Source organism: Sciurus vulgaris, assembly GCF_902686455.1.
Source record: "Sciurus vulgaris genome assembly, chromosome: 9".
Classification (NCBI taxonomy): domain Eukaryota; kingdom Metazoa; phylum Chordata; class Mammalia; order Rodentia; family Sciuridae; genus Sciurus; species Sciurus vulgaris.
In genome coordinates this window covers 100,086,479-100,107,545 of record NC_136469.1, presented here as the reverse complement: position 1 = coordinate 100,107,545, position 21,067 = coordinate 100,086,479, and the positions used below count along the sequence as shown (strand labels likewise).

The window sequence follows — 21,067 nt, the reverse complement described above, 5'->3', positions numbered from 1 at the left end:
AGGTTCCTGACAAGTAGCAGGCTCTCAAACCTGAGGCATTGCATCACCATGGAAATCAGGTTCCCAGACGCCACTATTCAGAGCTCACATTTCCCACTGTCATGAAAAGTCCAATTGTTTGTGGAAACTGTGAAAATATTTCAAAAGGTAATCTTAATAAAATCTTTCTGATTTGAGTTGGAAACAGTTGAATTTTCTCTTAGAAGCTCGGAGTTGGAAAAGGATAGCAAGTAGTTATTTTTTAGTTCACTCTCTTCAGGGAAGACAAGACTTTATGTATATGTAGAAGCTTTAAACTGTCATTCCATCATTTTTTTAAAAAAAAACCTTTACATACATTCCCTTTGCTTAAAAGGTAATTCTTTAAGCTTTTTTTTTTTTTTTTTTTAATAAAGCAAAGGTCAGTTGAATTCATGCAGTTGGTTGAGATTTAACTGAAACATAAACATAAGAAAATAGTACATATTTATGAGGTGTGATATTTTGATAATTGTATACATTGTGTAGTATTTAAGTCAGATTCGTCATATCTGTCTTCTTAAATATTTATCATTTTTTATTGTGAAAACTTTCAAAATGATTCCTTGTAGTTTTTTGAAATGTACAGTACTTATTTATTATCTGTAGTTACACTACTGTGCAATGCACGCCAGAACTTCTTGCTCAGGTCTGACTGTAACTTAGTATGAAACAACACTACTTGAAAACTGATCAGCCTTTCCATAATTCCCAGTCTCCACTACTCTTTCCAGCTTCTGCTAACCACCATTCTGCTCTTAACTCTTATGGGGTCGACTTGCTTAGATTCCACTCATGAGTGAGATCATGTTGTCAGGAGCTCCTGTAACAGATTCTAAGCAAATTCTCCCTAAATTTCTATGAAATTCTAATGCATGACCCTGAATCCCCCTTACATGGAACTCTTACCCATATTTCTATTCCCTTTGATCCATATCACACTGAACTAGACAGATAAGTAATCTTTCTTACTGAATTTTCCAAAGTATTCATGTGTATCATAGGTTTTTCTGACATTTTAGGGGACAATGGGAAGGAATTCTGTCTTGCATCTCTTCAAATTACATTATTCTACAAAAAGTCAGCTGACCACTTTGCTACTGGAAATTGTTCACTGGCCTTGGTTTCCGGGCTTTGGACTTTTACCATGTTGCCTGATTCATGATTTCCTCTGTTGCCTCTGTAGCTTTTGGTGTTTTGGTTTTGCCAGATTGCTCAAAACCCAAACTCTCCCTTTCTATGGAGTTTGTTTCAATTTATTTAACTAACTTCCCTCAACATTTTTTTCTAGGATTGTATTTTCATATCCAAAGACCCATTATTGTGTCTGATAAAACAAAGGATTGCTACTCTCTGGCTTGCCTATTAGCAGATCCAAATTTGGCTAGTCTTGTCCCCTTTATGCCCCTTCAGTCATTTAAAGTTGGCACATATATAAAAGTTATTTTCCCTCCACAGGAAAAAAAGTGCATGATGTACATGACCATGGCCAATTAGCTTTGGGTTAAATCACCAAAGGCAATACAACTGATAGTGCATTTGAAACTTGGCTTTGCATTTTCTCTTTTGCTCTGTTACTGTCTCTTTTGGATCACATCTCATAATGTGAACATGTAAGTTTTCCACTGGCAGGACTGTATTAAAAAGAGGAACAAGTTCTTTTAAATTAATGATTATTTATTAAATATATTAGTCTTTTAGGTTTGAATGAGGGTATGTTTAAATGCTGCTGAATTAATTTCCAATTCTTGGGTCAAAGAATTCCAATAGTTCCAGTGAATATTCCACAATAAACCAAAACATGCCACTAGTTGTTTTTAGTTATCCTGGGCATTATCATTTTAACCATGCTCATTTCCAAGTCAAAGCTCAAAATACACAAATACATTTGAAAGTGTTGCACAGATTCAGGTTTCCATATCAATAAATGTCCAATAAATATGAAGAGGAAGGCCTGAGGCTTTCCCACTGTGTTAATCAGTTTTCTGTTACTAATAATTGAAAACGTCTTATCCTAAAAGATAAATCAGGTAATTAAGCCAACATCATGGTGGAAGCAAATTGTCTATCTTATGGTTGAAATGAAAGGGAAAGAGGAAGAAACCAGGGTCCCAAATGTCCTCTATGGATACCCCACCAATGATCGAAAATTTCCCACCAGGTCTCACCTCCAAAAGGTTCTACCATCTCCCAATAGTATTGCAAGCTGCGGACTAATACTTTAATACATGGGCCTTTGGGGTACACTCCAGAGCCTAACTCCAGGGCCCATTTTCTTTCAGCGGTTGGATTGGCAATTATTTTTTTCTTTGCTTGTTCAATTACTATTTATTTTCTTAAAAAACACTACATTGTGAGATATTATAAATTAGAAATGTGAAAGAAGGGGCAAAGAACATATAAAATAACAGACAAAAAAACAAAGAAAATAAGGGCAAGGAATTAAAAAAGCACATAGAACAGAAATAGGGATAAGACTTGAACAAAACAAAAATATATTACAATGGAGACCTTTTAACAAGAAGATGATAAGAGATAACTCTTGGTTTTGTTCACATGTGGAGAGAGATGTAGTTTGCAGACTATGCTAACTGGATGTTGCTCACAAATGATTCTGATAGTTATGTGAGAATGCCTTGACATTAACCTAGATTCTTCTGATAATGGCATATGGAGAAGCTTAGAGAGAAGAACAGGAAGAAAACCTACAAATAACTTATCTTCCTAGATGGTCTTCATGTTGTTCACATTTCTCAGTAAAGAATAACCAGCAATTCTTGTTCTTTAGAAAAACATAAGATGTCACATGACGAAAGTTTGAGTGCCGAAAAGTCTTGGCAAACTCTCTTAAATTCAATGACTTCTGGGTACAAATATACTTTGAGTCATATGAAAAGAAAAGTTGCTTTGTTCTCTCTAGTCTTTTGGTATCTTTGAAGTGGGTTTGTGTCTTTTTTTCTCTAAGCTCACTTAAATCAGCTTCCCAGAAATTTGAAGCCAAAAGAGACTGTTGCTCAAATTAAGGGGATAGAAAGTTTGAGAGAAAAATTAAACATTTTCTCATATGCACTTGATTGATAGCTAGATTAGATAAATGTTTTAAATTGCTTTTCTTCAGTATTGGAGATTGAACCCAGAGGTATTTTACCACTGAGTTACATCCCCAGTGCTTTTATTTATATATTTAATTTTGTGACAGGATCTTGTCAAATTATGGAGAATGGACTCAAGCTCACAATCCTCCTGCCTCAGCCTTCTGAGTAGCTGGGATTTACAGATGTGCACCATCACTCCTGGCTAAAATGTATCGTATTGTTATGGTTTAGATGTGGTGTCCCCACATTTTAAGACAATAAAAGAATGTTTCTAGGAGAAATGATTTGGCTATAACCTTAACCTAATCAGTCAATTAATCTCTGATGGGATTAACTGAAGGCAGGGGGTGTGGCTGGAGGAAGTGATTTCATTGGGGGAAGAGTTATGGAGCACATATTTTTATCTGGCGAGTGTAATCTCTCTCTACTTTCTGATCAGGATGTGAGTGCTTCCCTCTACCACCCTCTCCTGCCACAATGTTCAGCCTCACTTTGAGCCCTGAGGAATGGAGCCAGGCTTGGTTGGACTAGGACATCTGAAACGGTGAGCTCTTAAATAAACCTTTTGTCCTCTACCATTGTGCTGGTCGGGTCCTTTAGTCACAGCAGTGAAAAAACTGACTAAGACATGTATTAACTATTGATAGTTTGGGATTCGTTGAAAATATGCAATGAAAAAATAAGATGTGCACATGTGTGTCCATGCATGCATTTTATGAATTCACTGCTAACAGTATCTATATATTATAGGATAGATATGTATATAACAAATTATCTTAGTTTAAGCATCATGGTAATAGAAAGTGTCTCCAAAAATTTTAGTATAGCTTAGAATATAATACACACATTTTCAAATAGAATGTTTTTGACTTTTCAATAAAGTGTATTAGATATCATAAAGTTCAATCAGGTCTCTAGAAACCCTTTTTTATTAAGGTACTACTTCCTAAAGGGATTGTAATAACTAAGAATGTGTGGGAAATTAGGGTGAGTGTATTTACAGGTACTGATGTGGAAAAATTTTTCTTTATTTTTTGGAAGGAAAGAACTGGGTATGACCCAAATCTGTAATATTTTCTTATATGTAAACTTGAGTAAGTTACTGAAATCTCATTTTGCTTTCTCAGTTTAAGAAATCTCACACAGCAGATGCTTCTAATTGTTACTACTGTAGACATGGCCAATTTATAAGATCTCAGTATCTGTACTTTCTCAACTGTATAAAAATAGTAGCTTCCTGAGGTAGTGATAGTGAGGATTAAATAAGATATTACACATGTGTGTCTACTTAAGTGCAAGATGAATTCCTGTATTAGTGTGGATATTTTCTTGAGAAACAGGCTATGAGAAAATACGAATCTTCCTCTGGTGCACAGAGCTTCCCTTATGGAGAGGCATTTTGTAACCCAGCTCCAGAGGAAATGCCTTTGGTGTCTGCCTGATGTACACCATGAGAGCAGCATAGTTGTACTTTATTTCTTAAACCAGGAAGTTTTGATTCTAAGACTGTTGATCTCTCACCTGTTCTAAATTTGTACATTTTATGTGAGACTTGCATCAAGAGGAATAAAATATTCCCTTTATGTACCAAAGGCTAATGAGAAACTATTGACCTTATTTATCAATATCCATCTTAAAATTTTTCTTCTGCCCTGTTTTCCTTCGCCTTGAATACAAATTGTGCTTTGTAAATCCTAGTGGTTCTTATTTTACTACCTAGTGCTAATATGTGGATTTGGTTTCTCTATTTTCATGTATGTGAAAATCATTGGAGCTTCAATTAAACATTTAAAAGAAACAATCAAATCTTCAAAAGCTGCATATAAATATGTGTATCTTAGATTCTACTGTAGGGATTATATCACAGGCAGAAAGAGAATGATTTCATTGGGATTCTCTTTCATCTAATCGCATACCACTGCTTCAATGGCACCAAGAGCCAGAAAGGGGAAAAAATATTGTAGTATTAATATTATTAATAATATTGTAATATTAGTTCCAACTTCTATAGGCTTTAATTCAAATCAGCTTATGTGGAGAATTTGCAATAAAGTTGCTTTGAAATTTTATTTGTATGTTTGATTATTTATTTTTATATGGGCAATAAAAAACCTATTTTTAGTATATACTATTAAAAATATTGACCCAAACTAGGAATCAATGAAATTCTTAAAACACTCCATGAATTACTAAATGGGTTAGAGATAGTTAAGAGCCAATAATAGATATATTTTACTGAATAAATAAATCCTCTTTTAATATTGCATTACAGTTGGAAAGTTAATATTCTTGCCATTCACAAAGTAGGGTTTCCTTAAGCAAATGTATCCATTTGCACATATATGAGAAATGCAGTTACTTTTTGTTATCCTTATGGGGATAAGATATACTGGACAGATTTTGTTTTTTAATTACACAGGAAAAGATAATTCTAAGCAGTTCTCTTTCTGTAACTCTAGACATTTTTTCATTGTTATTTTTCTAGAAGGACAAATAAATTTACCATTAGGCCATTTAGAAATTTGTTTTACAATCAATTATAAAACCACATAGCTGAATGTTTCCATAAGACAGCTTTTTATTGGCTACTTCTATAAGCACATGAACTTTATTTTCACATTCCACACAAAGTTTGAAGAAGCTGCTGTGATTGCTGAACATGGTGGCACGTGCCTGTAATCCCAGAGGCTCGGGAGACTGAGATGGGAGGATCACAAGTTGAAAGCCGGCCTCAGAAACTTAACGGGACCCTAAACAAGGTGAGACCCTGTCTCTAAATAATATATAAAAAGGACTGGGGATGTGGCTCACTGGTCAAGCGCCCCTGGGTTCAATCCTTAACGCGCGCGCGCGTGTACACACCCACAGGAAACTGCTGTGACACTGAAATTGGCACGTTGATAAGGTAGTACTACAAGTAACAGCAAGACAGTTTAATCACTTCGTTGGAGGAATATCAACAGATGGTATTTTTCACAGCTTCTGATTTTTAGAGGGAAAAAGAAAATAATCTATGCAAATATTAATACCGAGAGTATCCTACCCAATAACAATGGGTAGTAATGGATAGTTGTCAGATTTCTACAGATGATGTAGCAAAGTTTTGGCTTAAAAGATCCATTTTCACTCACAGATGCATAGTACACACACACACACACACACACACACACACGTACATCTAAAGATGTTTTCCATGGCTTCTGTTGTTTAGTGCTGCAATGTCACTCCTCTAGTTTCTTTCTTTTTTTTTTTTTTTTTTTTTTTGCGATACTGGGGATCGAACTCAGGGCCTTGTGCTTGCCAGGCAAGCACTCTACCAGCTGAACTATCCCCCCAGCCCAACACTTTTCTACTGTCTAACTCCTGTTTCCCTTGACCGGTTATTGACCTCAGCTGTGAATGGACTAAAGTCATTTTTAGGTCCAAAGTGCTTTGATTCTGTGATTCTATTTCTGTTCTACACACATTAGCTATATTACTACTACTCCCAGATGATAGAGGTAAAGATAATATTAGGTTCCATTTCTATTTCTTTTCCTAGGGGGCTCATTTTTTAAGCACATAGCGTTTAAATATAATAATTTGTATGGAAAAACTAAAAGGAATAGATGGCTTTTTCATTTGTTCATTCCCAAGTGATTGTTTTTGATTTACCAAGCACTGCACTAGATACTAGTGAGGCAAGGCTTGGTTTTATTTCATTTCAGTTCAGTCAGTTCCATTCAGAAACCCTCATTGAAGTGGGAGGAGGCAAAGGCACAAACAAGTATAAATGCAACAGTGATGTACATGTGCAGAGACTACAGAAACAGGTCTAGTTACCTCTCTTGGGAGCCTCATCACTAGGATGTTAGTGTGTGGGCTTAATTTGAAAAGATGAATGGACTTTTCACAAGTGGGAAGGTCATTCCAGGAAAAAAATAAAAAAGATGTGTGAGTGATAAACATGGGTGTTCAGTACTGCTGGTGTATAGAGGGCCTCCCACTTAACGTTTGAACTCTATCATCTATAATACAGGTCTTCCACGTGTGGTGAGTGCATTGGGTGGTTGCTTAATAAATTCTATCAGAGTATGCAAGTCTATAATAAGACTTCTATTTGAATTTATATCATTGAAAAATTATTATTTTAGTGGGCTTCATTACATATGTATCTAATTTATACTTAGACAATTATGCTTATAATTTATAAGTAAATTAGTATGAGTCAAAGTTCCTTAAGGATGGAGCATGCAGTGAAAATAGTGGAGTACATGGAGAAAATGTAGTTGGGAGGAACAAATACTGGCCTTGGCATTTGGGATGCTTGCATCCTGGTTTTGAGAACCATGTAAATTTTTGGCAAGAGAGTTAAGTTTTCTTAGGCACAGTTTTCTCATCAGCAAAATGAGGATATCAATGTCCACTTCATTGAATTGTAGTGAAGATTTCAGATAATATGTATAAAAAACCTGGTATAGTCCACAGTTTATAATAGATCCTCACTAAGTATCTATACAAAGAAACACAGAAACTGTCATCATGACATGACTGGCTCCTGGCTCCTATTCAGAAGTCTTTTCCGCTGGGATGCATATTTTATTATTTATTTGGATGTAAACATCTCCATGGCTCTTTCAAACTCAGGACTTTCCCAGATAAAAATGTAAAGAGAATTTTGCTCTGTTCTCTTAAAACAAGCACTGATTTTTAACATGGCCTTACACTCTATTTATAAAGATATATTTTAAAAAATTCTTTAAAAAATAATCAGTTTGGCTTAAATTTCAGTAACTGGGGCAAAGGTTTCAGTGACTAATGTCTATGCAATATTGTGTCTTTATACTTCTATGGCAATAAGGGTAAGCTAGTATGTTTTCATGATACAGAAGATAATTTCAGAGTGTAAATACACCTGTGTTTTGACTTTTTTTCCCTTTTGTCTTTTATTATAAATATTTTAAAGTCATTTTGGCTGAACTGAACAATTTGCATACATGGACCATCATATAGAAAGCAGAGTTTTAAAATTATGATCCAGAAATGACATTATTGAATAATTTATTCCTACCTAGAAGGTAAAGAATTGATGAAGATCAATTACCTGTAAAAAATTAAAATAATGACTTGTGGCAGATATCAAAAAGAATTTGATTATGGCATATCCTATAATTCCATAAAGGATTTTAACGTGTTTAATTACACAAAGGTACAGTTTGAAAATAATTTATTTTGGCAGGGTCACCAGTGTCAGGTAAAATATAAACCAAATGTTTCAGTTCAATCTAAAATACAAAATAAAAATAGGTTAAGAAAATTCCTTTCTCATCTTGGTTTGCTGAATATTTCATCCTGCTTGGAATTTGCATTTGGTCAAACTTTGTTCTAAATCTACTTAGATAATCTTATGATTGCCTTCTTTAGGCCATTGATATGGAAATAAATACATACTGACTTTTGAACATTGAAACAGACTTGCATTTCCAGTTTAACCCTGTTCATACATCTGTATTATCCTATTGATATGTTTCTGGAGTTAATTTGCTAAGATTTTGTTGAGCCTTCCTTCATTTATATTATGAGAACTACTGATCTGTAGTTTTCTTTTCTTATAATGCTTTCTCATGTTGGCATCCTGGGAATTTTGGCCAAATTTATATAGGTAATCCTAGATAAAAATGAGTCAGAAGTGCTCTTGCCATTTCTACTTTCTGGACTATTTATTTTATATAGAATTGATATTATTTGCTCCTTAAATATTTTGTGGTACAATTGCTTATGAAGTATGCATGCCTTGAGCTTTGTTTTTTCAAAAAGGTCTTAACTATGAAATTAGTTTATTTAATATGTATAAAATTATTCTTGTAATCCAGTTATTTTTAAGTGAGCTAGGTTAGCCTGTGTCTTTGAGAAAATTTACCCATTTCTTCTATGTTGTTGGATTTATGGACAAAAAACTATTCATAATATTTACTTAGCCTTTTAGTATCTGTAGTATCTGAGATGATGCCCTGTATTTTACTCCCGATATTAACAATTTATATATTTTCTCTTAATTTTCCTTGGTCAACCTGGTTAGAGATTTATGAATTTACTTCGTTTTCAAGAAACATGATTTTGGTTTTACTGAGTTTATCTATGATTTTCTTTTCAGTATTATTCATTTGTCTCATACGTTTATTCTTTTCAATTTTCTCTTTAATCTGTTGTTCATTTTTAGCATCTTAAATGGGAAGCTTATGTCACTAATTTGGCAACTATGCTTTTTTAATATTAATATTCCACATTTTTTTGTAGGTAGTACTTTAACCATATCCTAAAAATATATTTTGGTATGTTGTATCTTGCATTTTCATCCAATTCAAATATATCCTAAAACTCCTTGTAATTTCCTCTTTAATCCATTGAGAATTTAGTAGTATATTGACTAATCTCCATGTATTTGAAGATTTTCCACATATCATTTTCTTATTGATTTCTAGTTTAATTCATTTATAGTCACAGAGCATATTTCATACAATTTAGAATTTTACAGTTTTAAATATTGCTTTGTGGTCCAACTCATAGCTTATCTTACTGAATGTTCCTTGTACACCTGAAAATAATGTGTATCCTATTAGTTCTACATGAAGTATTCTACAAATTTCAATTAGGAAAAGAGGTAGCCTTGCTTCCTATGTCCTTATTGATTTGCTCTGTAGTTTGTTTTTTCCTACCTGCTGGTGAGAAACAAGTTTTAAAGTTTCGAATTGTAATTAATTTTAATTTTTCATTCAGCTTTTAAAATGAATGAGATATTGTCATTTGTGACAACATGGATGCACCTGGAGAACATTATGGTAAATGAAATATGCCAAACACACAAGACAAACACAGCTTGATGTCATTTATACTTGGAATCTAAAACCAACAAAAGCCAAACTTATATATGCAGAGAGTAAGATTATTGCTAGGGGCCTGGCAGTAGTGGAAACATGGAGATATTAGCCAGGGTATAAACTTTCAGTTACGTAGGACTTATAAGTCTAGAGATAAAAGAGCATAGCATGGAGACTATAGTTAATAATAATGTACATCGAAAATTTGTCAATAGGGTAGAGTTTAGCTCTCCTGTGCACATGCACATATATGTGTACACATCTACCTTGTACCTATATAGGAGGCACATATGGAAGGTCACAGATACATTTACATTCTTGACTAATAATTATTCCATTGCATGTATCAAAACTTTGTGTTTATAATTATAAAATTAAAATCATAAATTATAATTATAAAAAGTACACTGAAAGAATAAAGATAAAATAAAATATAGCATAAAAATAGAAATTTAAACATCTCCAGTGTTTATGTTAACATCAACAAAGTAGAATTCACAAAAGAATATTATTAGGAAAAGGGAGAGATATGACAAAATGATGAAAGGGTCAATTCATCAAAGGCTTTGACAGTTTCAAAATACATTAAACAAAAACTGAAAGAACTAGAATGAAAAATAAATGAATTATCACATTACATTTTAGAGTGGTTAAAAACGAGAAAAAAATGATATTTATCTTCATTCTACTTTTTTTTCTACAGATGCAAAAGCTGTTTCATTAGAAAGTATGCTGATATGCCTTATCAAACCCAAAATGTGTGAATTAAGGAGATAAGTAGACTCTTAGGAAGTTCTGAGACATATTTGTAAAAACCAGATGTTTTGTAACTACTTAGTACAATGAACTCTTCATTGCACAGACATTGTAGGTACCTTTATCTTTAAAATCACAAGTGATATCATACCACCACAGGGTCTACCTAGTTACTGGAACTTTTACAGTCTCTCTCAGTAACTTAGTTCATCTCTTGAGTTAGTTGCATCATGACACTGAGGTGTCATGTAACAATTGGATATAATCACATGAAAGATTTTATGAGCTATGCCAAATCTCAAGATGATCAACTTTGATCAGCCTTCTGAATTACTCCCAACACTGATACTTCCAAATGGGAATAAAGATACCTGTGGAACCTATCCACTGGCACATGGAGGGATGGAGCAGCTCTACCAGTTAGATTTTGTACATTATACTAGTAGGAATATACTTTGAAATATATGAAAATTTTAGGACATTATCTTGTCCAAATATTTTCTAAAAGGATATTTGATCATAAGCTATTTTTGCATCCAATAACCATGTCAGCTTCCACTGCTGATAGCCTTTTTGCTATCCTTTATTATAGTCCTTCATAATTTGTAAAAATATATATATATATAATACCTCTGTGCCTCATCTTTTGTTGATGGAAGTATTTTTTTTTATTTTGCTTCCACATAATTGCAACTTTCAACATGAGTTTTTAAAATTGAATTGCTTACCACTTTTTAGATTTCCAGAAATGTTGATATGAATTGGTGTTTTTGCACAAAAATATAATAGTATGTGGTTTTTAAATCATATGTTATAATAGCATAATTATAAACAACTGAATAAGTCTCTGTATTTGGAAATGTAAAAGTTCCTGCACTGAGTAATAGATGTGAGCTTAATAGTAAAGTGTTAGTCTAAGAAGCATTACTTTTTAACCTCCAAAAATGTAAGCTATTATAAATCTTTCAAATATTTATTTGACATTATTTTCATGCATATAAGATAGATTGCTGCATAATGCTAACTAAATGTTTGCAAAGTCTTACAAAATGGTATATAATAATAATAATAAGAAGAAGAAAATGGCAAGTTTAACAGATTTACAAATTTAAACTCAAAAGCTGTATTTTAGAAATTTGAAGGTACATATGCTTGCTTCTTAGAGATATCACTGAGCTTCAAATAATCCTATAAAATCTGATTAAAGGTGCAAAAGATGTCATCTAATTCCCTAAGGCTGTTATTTCATGTATTGTTACAAATGCTTTATAAAGTTATCTGTATTAGATAGTAACTAGTTCATTTAAGAATGAACAGTTTTATGGGTAACTGTTTTCTAATTTAACCTGGATTTATTGTTATTTTCAATGAAATTGGAGAAAGGATCCCATTTATATTTTAGATAGCTTGATTTAGTTTAAGATGAAACTGAAATCAAATTTTAAATCTTGGAACAGTGACAGTACTTTGAAAACGTGGGTTCCCCCCCCCCCCTTTGGTTGTTGTTATCTGTTGCTCTGTCACAAATTACCAGAAACAGAAGTTTAAGACAAGAGACACTCATTCTCTCAAAGTTTTTGTGTATTAGGAATCTGGGTACAGCTCAGCTGAGTGCCTCAAAGTCTGGCTCAAAGTCTCTTGTAAGACTGCAGTCAGGTGTTGGTCTGGGTTGCAGGTCCACCTGAAGGCTTGACTGTCGGAGTCCCTATTGTTAAACTCACTCACATGGTTGTTGGCAGGACTGAGTTCCTCACTGGCCTGTTGGACTGAAGCCCTCAGTCTTTGCTTGTCAACAAAATGATGATGGCTTTCATTTCCCATTCCCATTCCCTCCCTTTATTTCTTGCTTATTTGCTCTTCTCATGTAGCCAGTTGCCACTTTATAAGGTCTCTTAATGGGGAGATAACTGCAGCAAGGAATTTTGGACACCACTGTCATTCTGTAATCTCTTTTTAGAAGTGACCTTTGAAGACTTTGGCTATATTCTATTTATTATAAGAGAGTCACTAAATCTAGCCTACATTCAGTGGGAGGGAATGTTTAAAAATGTGAATGAAATGTATGGAACCTGAGAGCTTCATGTTAAGTGAAATAAACCAACTCAGAAAATCAAGGGTCATTTATTTTCTCTCATATGTGGAAGCTAGAAAGAATAAAGGAGAAAAAAATGGGGAGGGGATCTCAAAAAAATAGAAGTGAGACAAGAAGAGTTAGAGGACGGGGATTGGGAGAGAGGAGTAGAGACAGGAGATAGTGGGAAGCAAATTATATTGTCACATTGTATGCAAGTACAAAAAATATGCACAAAGAAAACCTACTCCTAGGTATAATAGAATGTGCCAATATAAAATTTTTAGTAAAAATAAGGAAACAAAAGGGGATGAATGTCAGGAGTTACTAATTTTGAGGTACCAAATTTGAAACTTTCTACCACCTCAGTTAAGAAGTTTCTTCAATTTCTATGACACCCAGAAAAAAACAAATTTAAAGGAACCTGCCTTTGGTGAAACTAGTAAGTGATAAGTGGATATAGTAAAGGAATGATATTTTTTTCTTTTGGAAAGTATTTTTTGTTATTGCTATTCAAGATGTATATTCACATTTTCTTTGTCTAAATCTCTAATGTGTTTGGTTTTATCCTTCTATTTTAAGGGCATGAATTCTAGGCAAAATTGTACTTCCAATGTTTGTGCTGTTTCTACAAATGCAGTGCTTGATCTTCTTAAATTAAGTTGAGCAGCATTTATTTATAGACCAGAGAGCTCTAGGGAAGTGTTCCACTTCAACATGGATACACCTTGAAGATCTTAGTGACTGACCTGCCATGCAGATTCTCAACAAACTATTTTCTGTCCCTTAGCTAAGAGGGAAAAGATTTTATTAAATGTCTGTGTTTCAGGGTCAAGAAAGAAACATCTTTAGACGTGCTTTGTATAAATTCTCTTTGATATAAGCTAGAAAAGTCATTAACTTTATCTACATTTGTTCACATTAATAACTGAATCTTCCAGATGGGCCTGTATAATTTACACAAAAGGCAAGACTACGATGCTAGAAACAAACTGATTTTACTTAAAAAGATGATTATAAATTCCCTTTAGTTTGGTATTAGTTCTCCATGCTCCAATTTCTCTTAAGCAATAAATGGAATTTTTCTCTTGCAGAATGATGTTAGTATATTTTGTCCAGTCTTAAATGTTAACCGTGGCCCTATCACTATGACAGCAACTCCCACAGTCATGGCACTCAGTTATTAAACAGAACTACCTGAACCCCTGCCTTGTTAGATTGAGTGCCTTTCTCATGCTAAAACTTTAAATTCGGATACAGAGCTTGCCAGACATTGCATTCTGTGACTTGATACCACTAAATGCTGAATGCTCATCAGTGTGCCTTAATCTGCCTGAAATATTTCTAATGAACCTAGATTCCTAGAGCACTTAGGAAGTCCAATGACTTCTTTCTTTATTCATCATTTCTTGCCTCTCATTAGAACAATTAATAGTTGTCCCACACCCATGATGAGGACAGTTTCAAACTATTCAACACAACGAACAAAATTTGTGATTTTTTGTTTTTTATAGATTCAAAGATCAGGATTCCCCTATGTTTATTATAGTTTAGGTAATCATTTACAAAGTACATATGTATGGCTATAATTGAAAGAAGAGTTTATATGAATCAGGACAGATTATAGGTAAAATAATGTATATAACTAAACTGTCCTCTATATCTTACATGAAAGTGAAATTGAGGTAAACTGCTCATATTTTATTAATTCTGCTCATTTTAATATTTACTCATATAATAATTTCTGCCATATGTGTATCCCTCACATACTCCAAAACTGTGTTTGCAAGTGTTCTTATTTTTTAACAAGAGGTGTATGGTAAAATTTTCTTGATGTTCAAATGGCTTCAAAAGTACCACTTAGCAATTGTTATTCCTCAGAACGTAGTTAAGAGGCATGAATTTGAAATATTATTCTCCATTTTCTCCTCTTTTGCCATTTAAATGTTATTTCCCAGATCAACATATGATGAACACTTTCCTTGAATTTATGGTTTATAGTGGGCCTGGACTTTATTACTTGTTCAACACCTGTTTGGTGAAGATATTGAGGAATATAATAGAATGGAGAGTCCAATAAGAGTGGAGAATTGTTTATTTATTTATTTTTGGCCAAGTAAATACAGTGAATGAGTAAAGATAAAGAGGTTATGGTGAGGCAGTGGGTACTTGGTACAGAAACAGTGCAGTTTTGGTGATAACAAAGGAGTAAGTGTCTGAGATGCAGGTGCAGATACCCAGCAGTTGAGAAGTCAGGAATCAGTCTATATAGATTTTGAAGTCATATATAAGGATAATAGGAGTAAAAGAAAAGCAGGTGCCAAAAGCGTTCATAAATGACTACTAAGTAATTAAGATAGGTGATTCATGAGAACAGGAAGAAATTGGTACAACCTAGTGATATATAATGATTACACACATAGTATAGATTTTTTTTCCTGAAATCTATTTCATCAATCCAGAAATGATTAATTCTGTTAATGCACAATTCTTGTATTCTTCTAATATGTATTTCTCATTGTGTTACAACTCAAGGTTTTGTTTTATGATTATTTCAGGCGCATTTAGTGTGGGGTAACACTAGAAGTTCACAAAATGAAAATAGGAGAAAACTATAACAAAGGATTCTACTAGGTTTCATTACTTAAGTAACAAATTAAATCCTTTTTATTACTGAGATTTTGATTAGTAATTAGCCTTTGGATCCCCAAATGTTTGTATTTTCCATTACCTGTCTACCAAAATGCCCCCAAACTCACCAATACAATTCTGCTCTTCTATGGATATTAACCATGTAAGATTAATTACCTCAGTGCTCCCAAATGAAATAAACTCAATGACATTTACTGTACCGTTCAGCCATTTACCCCTTTACATCAATCCTGTAATGCTTCTTGAATCACAATTAAATTCTACAATAAGTAAAGATGATGAAAGTTTTAAACAGTATTTCTTAATGATTTCACATTTTTGTCAGTATCCAAAGAGCAAGTTGGGAAATAACTTCTTACCAGAATAAAAAAGCTAGACAGAAATCTTCATGTTTCTTTGGTCTACAATTCACTTAAAGTGAGTGCAAAACTTGAGACAGCCATAAGCACCAGAAGTCTTTGTAAACAAAACTTAGTTCTTAATTTCAGCTCGGATAATATCAACAAGAGAGTTCACTAATGAAGAATTGGAATGGTCTATGATGTTTCTATATTTACAGTTGTTAATGGTCTGTTACTGATAGTATTTGGCATCTTATTTTTCTCTTAAACAAGTTCAATAGCTATGAAAAATTTGGAGAAAAAATAGTCAAGTAGACTAATTTTACATAATAATTTTGTATATAACTTACATGTATCATTTACCTCTTATCCTGACCCCTTATAGCTGATTGTTTTTAATAAAAAAGGAATTTTCCAAAAACTCAATATCCTTACTTGAATGGTGTACTTAAATCTTAGACTCATAGGCAAAAATGTGTCAACTACCTTAATGAGAACACATTGATATTAAGAACACTGTCCCCTTAGAACCACTCTTCTTAAAATTGTGTTCAACTTTACATTTGACCCTTCTCTAATAATAGAATTTCCTTTCCATATTACTACACAAAAAGAAAACTACTAAGTTCTTTGTGGGGCTGTAGCTGTAGCTTAGTGGTAGAGCACTTGTGTAGCACATGTGAGGCCCTGGGTTCGATTCTCAGCACCACATAAAAATAAATAAATAAAATAAAGGTATTGTGTTCAACTACAACTAACAAATATGTTAGAAAAGCCAACTTTTAGTATTCATCTGTTTGTAGTTTTAATTTAAAATAAATGGCATCATGTATGGAAAGTTTTGACTTCATATGATCCTCAAAATGACTTATAAAAGTAAAAAATAATCAGCACAGTCAGGACAATAAATCTTCTGGTACTCTATGTCTTATAATCACTGCTTAATTAATACCTGGAAGCAATCATTATGCATTCCAGAAACTAAACCATTTGCTGCATGAACTAGTTTTTGGAGCAGCAAAACCACAACTTACTACATATGGGGGATAATCAAAGTTGTATGTGAGCCAAACAATTTAAATAAGTTACACAATATATTCTAATATATTGCTAATTTTTTCAATGCTTTGAAATACTTATCTTGTGTTAAAGTGTTGTAAAGTGTATATCTTGGGAGCACAGAATTGATGAACAGAAAAAGAAAGATGAATGAAAGTATCTAATTTCATAGTTTTCCAGAGAGGGACTGGGCATACAGAACTTGGGCCATGGATTCTTATTTTAGCAACATCAGATTTTTATGCTCTGACATGTAGATTTAAGGTCTATAAACAGGCAATTCAACCATATACAACAAGATAATGTGTTTTCTTCAGTAATCCCTCACATTCCTTCACCTCTGTATAACTGCAGTGACCTTGAGTGATAGCCACATGGTAGACCCGGAGTGATCCTGGTTGGTTTTCACTGTACAGTTTCCTAGCATACTATAAATAGACCAAACTGTAAAAGTGTCATATGAAACTTTATGACCTGGAATCCAGTGCCAGAAATGCACCTGACTCATTCATATTAACTTGAGATAAGCCAGGTACATTCCAGCTTGAATAAGGTCACTTTTGTCCTGACCATTTTATAAGCCCTTGTCTCTGATTCATATTGCAGAGATCCAGTTGATCTTGCTGTCTCCCATTCCCAGGTTCACACTTCTGTCAGTAAGTCCCTCAACAAATTTCTCTCTGTGCAATCCTAAATCTGTCTGCTTCTTTTTGCTCTCATGGTACCTTGGGACCAGTTCTAACATACTGGGTCCAAATTGTTACAGAACACCCACTTATCCAGGTGAGCAGGATGTCTTTTTAATAAAACCAGGTGTAAAGACGGAGACTTTATTAGCCTGATGACACATCAAGTTCTGGTATGAGAGAACAATATTAGCCCAAGGAAACTTTGTTTATATTAAAGACTTTTCACTCCAAGAGAGGAAAACTTAGACCATTAGGAATCCATGTCACTCTTTTCAGGATGGAAGCTATAAAGATCTTTATAACCTTGACATCAGGGAAAGAAGCTAGGATGGGTGAGAGTAGAATAGTTCTATAAGAGAACAAAATCAAATTCCCAAGAAATTTTATTCATGGGGGATATAGAAGACAGAAAGAAAGAAAGAGAGAGAGAATGAGAAAGAAAGAAAGAAAGAAAGAAAGAAAGAAAGAAAGAAAGAAAGAAAGAAAGAAAGAAAGAAAGAAAGAAAGAAAAAGAAAGAAAGAAGAAAGAAAGGAAGGAAGGTAGGTAGGAAGGAAGAAAAGTAGGTAGATGGAAGAGAGGAATTAAAATGGACGGTCATATGAAGTCAACTTTGAAAGATGGTTTGATGAAAGAAGTTATGTTTTGTAGCATTTTTGGTACTCTGTGAGTTAATGGTATAGACTGATTTGTACATCTGCAAAATTCATATGCTGAAGCTCTGACTCTCAAAGCAATGGTATTTGGAGTTGGAACCTTAAGAAGGTAATTATATTTATATGGGGTCATGAAGGTGACTCTTTCATGATGGGATTAGTGCCTCTTTAAATGAAATGCTCGACAATGGGGTTTCTTTCTCCCAATCAGTGTAGCTGCACAGGAAGAAGAGGACCATCTACAAGCCAGAAGAAAGTCCTTACCAGAAATTGACTATGCTGACTCTTTGAGCTTGGAGTTCCTGCCTATAGAACTATGGGAAAAAAAGTTTCCATCCAGTCTATGGTTGGCCAGTTGGCCAAGGCAGCTCATGGCATCTTAAACCTAAGACTCCCCTCCCTGAAATAATGTATATAGTCATTGTGGGGGCAAACATGAAAATGTTGGTTACATAAGTTGGCTGAAAACTTGAATGTGAATGATGTTGGACTTTTCCCTGTGACAACAGTGGTGATTGCTTTGGTTCAGATTTGAAGGCAAATTCAACTTTGAGCTGTAGGGCAAAGGAGGGTTTATAACAAAGAATCCATATAACTATATCCATTCATTTGGTAGTAATTACTTATGGAGTGACCACAATATGCCAGACCTTGTCCTGCACACTGAAGCTCACACAGTGAGCCCATATCCCTGCCCTTTCAGAGTTTACATCCTTTGTGGTCATGGGCTATATAAACAATGAACCAAACGAGATGATCTACATATAGATGTTCACAAATACTACATATAAAGGTAAATACAGTGTCCAGAGAAGTCATCAATGGACAGAACATTTTAGCAAATAGTCAAAGGAGATTGAGGACCACATAGATCTGGATGAAGAAAGTCTCAGACACAGGAAACAGAAAGGGTAAAGGCCCAGTGATGGAGATAGGCCTGGGTACAGTCATTCATCACTTCACAATAGAGACATGTTTTGAAAATTTGTCACCATGCAATTTTGTTTTATGACAATCATAGAGTATACTTGCACAAACCTAGGTGGTCTGTTATATACATTCCGGCTTAAACTATTTGATGAAGACACACACACACAAACTTTTTTTTATAAGATACATCAAAATCACAATAAAATGCATATTATAGTAAATACATAAATCAGTAAGTCATTCATTGTCATTATCGAGGGTTACAAACTCTACATAATTACATGTGCTATGCTTTTATACCTCTGGAAGCACAGTAGATTTGTTTATACCAACATCTCCCCAAATATGTGAAGGTATTACTGTCCAGCCTCACTAGACAATAGGATTTCTCAGAAATTCTGTGATCTTATGGGACCACCACAGCATATGCTGCAGAGTTGACTGAAACATTATTTGGTAAATGTTTGTATTTGAAGACAGGAAAGGACCCCAGTGTGGGCGGAGCAAATTGAGGAGAAGGGAGTGAGAAAGATTTGTAGATATGAGTGTAGGGGGAGAGAGCAAGAAGTTAGAAAATAGGCCTTGTTAATGTTTTGAGCTGAATTTTCAAAGTAATGCTAATGAACTCATGTTATAATTACATAAAAGTCACAATCACCAGGATACTGTTAATTTCTAGGAGACTTTGCAAGTAAGATGAGGATTTTAACATTTTCATGTTGACAGTTTTTAACAGATGGTTATTTGGTTAACCTAGAGCTCAGAATCCAGATGTGGTATTTTAAATAGACATGAAGGTGTTATTTGAACAAAACCTTTAGGCTCCAATCATTTTGATGAGGCAAGGTAAGCCAGAGTTTATATTTGAGGCCAAATCTATTCTCTTTGAGACTAAGAACACATTCTCAATCTGTGCAATTTTCTGGATGTGGTTGATAGAAAATGAAGCAAGAATGCACTTTACACAGTATAGTCAATACTCTGAATGAAATCAATGCTTTACGATCACTATTAGATAAAGATTTATTTTCAGCTCCTGCTTGTTGATTTAGGACTTCTAATATTTATACAGGGTGTTTCATTGTTAAAAATGGTTATTTCTAATTAATGCAATTTTTTCAAAGTCCAGTTTAGCATTTCAAATAAGTATTTGAGTTCTTAATGGTTACAATATTTTGAGAATTGAAATATCATTGAAGAAAGCAGAAGATGAGATGATATTTCAGGTATAAAACTTAAAAAGATGTTGTGCAGAGGAAGCACTTTTGAAAGGCCAGTGCACATGGTTATTTTAACATTTTTCCTTAATTTGTTTTACCTATGCTACAATTTATAAAGATTTCTTGAAGTATTAGGAGGAATATCTTACCCAAAATTTCATCATGGATGGTTGTGATTAGTATAAAATGTGTTTAGCATAAAACTAGGAAAAGACCTGATATCATGATATAACTTGCACATACTAATATTTTTGTTGGTTTTGGAAAAAAATATAGGAGATATACAGAGTACCAGAGAAGGAAGAGCTTAACCAATATATAAAGTCTGTCTCAAACCATAAAACCCTCATTATTTCCCTCCAAGGCCATGCTATGTTCAAGACCAGATACATAATTTATGGAGCCCAATGAAAAGTAAAAATTCAAGGTCCATTGCTCAAAAATTATTAAGTATTTAAAGATGGGAAGAGTGTAATGAACCAAATATGGGGTCCTAAAACAGGGCACTATCAACTGTGTAAGTTACATGAATGTGACATTGTTCCAGTCTAGACTCTCCTCTGACCAGAATTTTATGTTTTAAGGTACAAAGCATGTGTCTGTTTAAATGAAAAAATTTCCCAAGTCTAAATCAACATGACTCATGTCTTCCAAAGACATAACCTATGTTTTTGTCATGTGCATGTCAAGAATCTAAAGGAAAAGTCTGAAATGTATTCATCTTC

The 21,067-nt window shown here is 33.8% G+C and overlaps 1 long non-coding RNA gene across 2 annotated transcripts in view; it reads left to right on the top strand.

Annotated features, from left to right (window-relative positions):
* The first annotated feature begins 3,547 nt into the window (after positions 1-3,547).
* Positions 3,548-21,067, top strand: part of LOC306669677 — a 51,175-nt gene continuing 33,655 nt past the window's right edge. For both annotated transcript variants that reach the window (XR_013766195.1, XR_013766196.1), the window contains exons 1-2: positions 3,548-3,657; positions 5,745-5,872. This is a non-coding gene — a long non-coding RNA (uncharacterized lncRNA). The remainder of the gene's footprint in view (positions 3,658-5,744; positions 5,873-21,067) is intronic.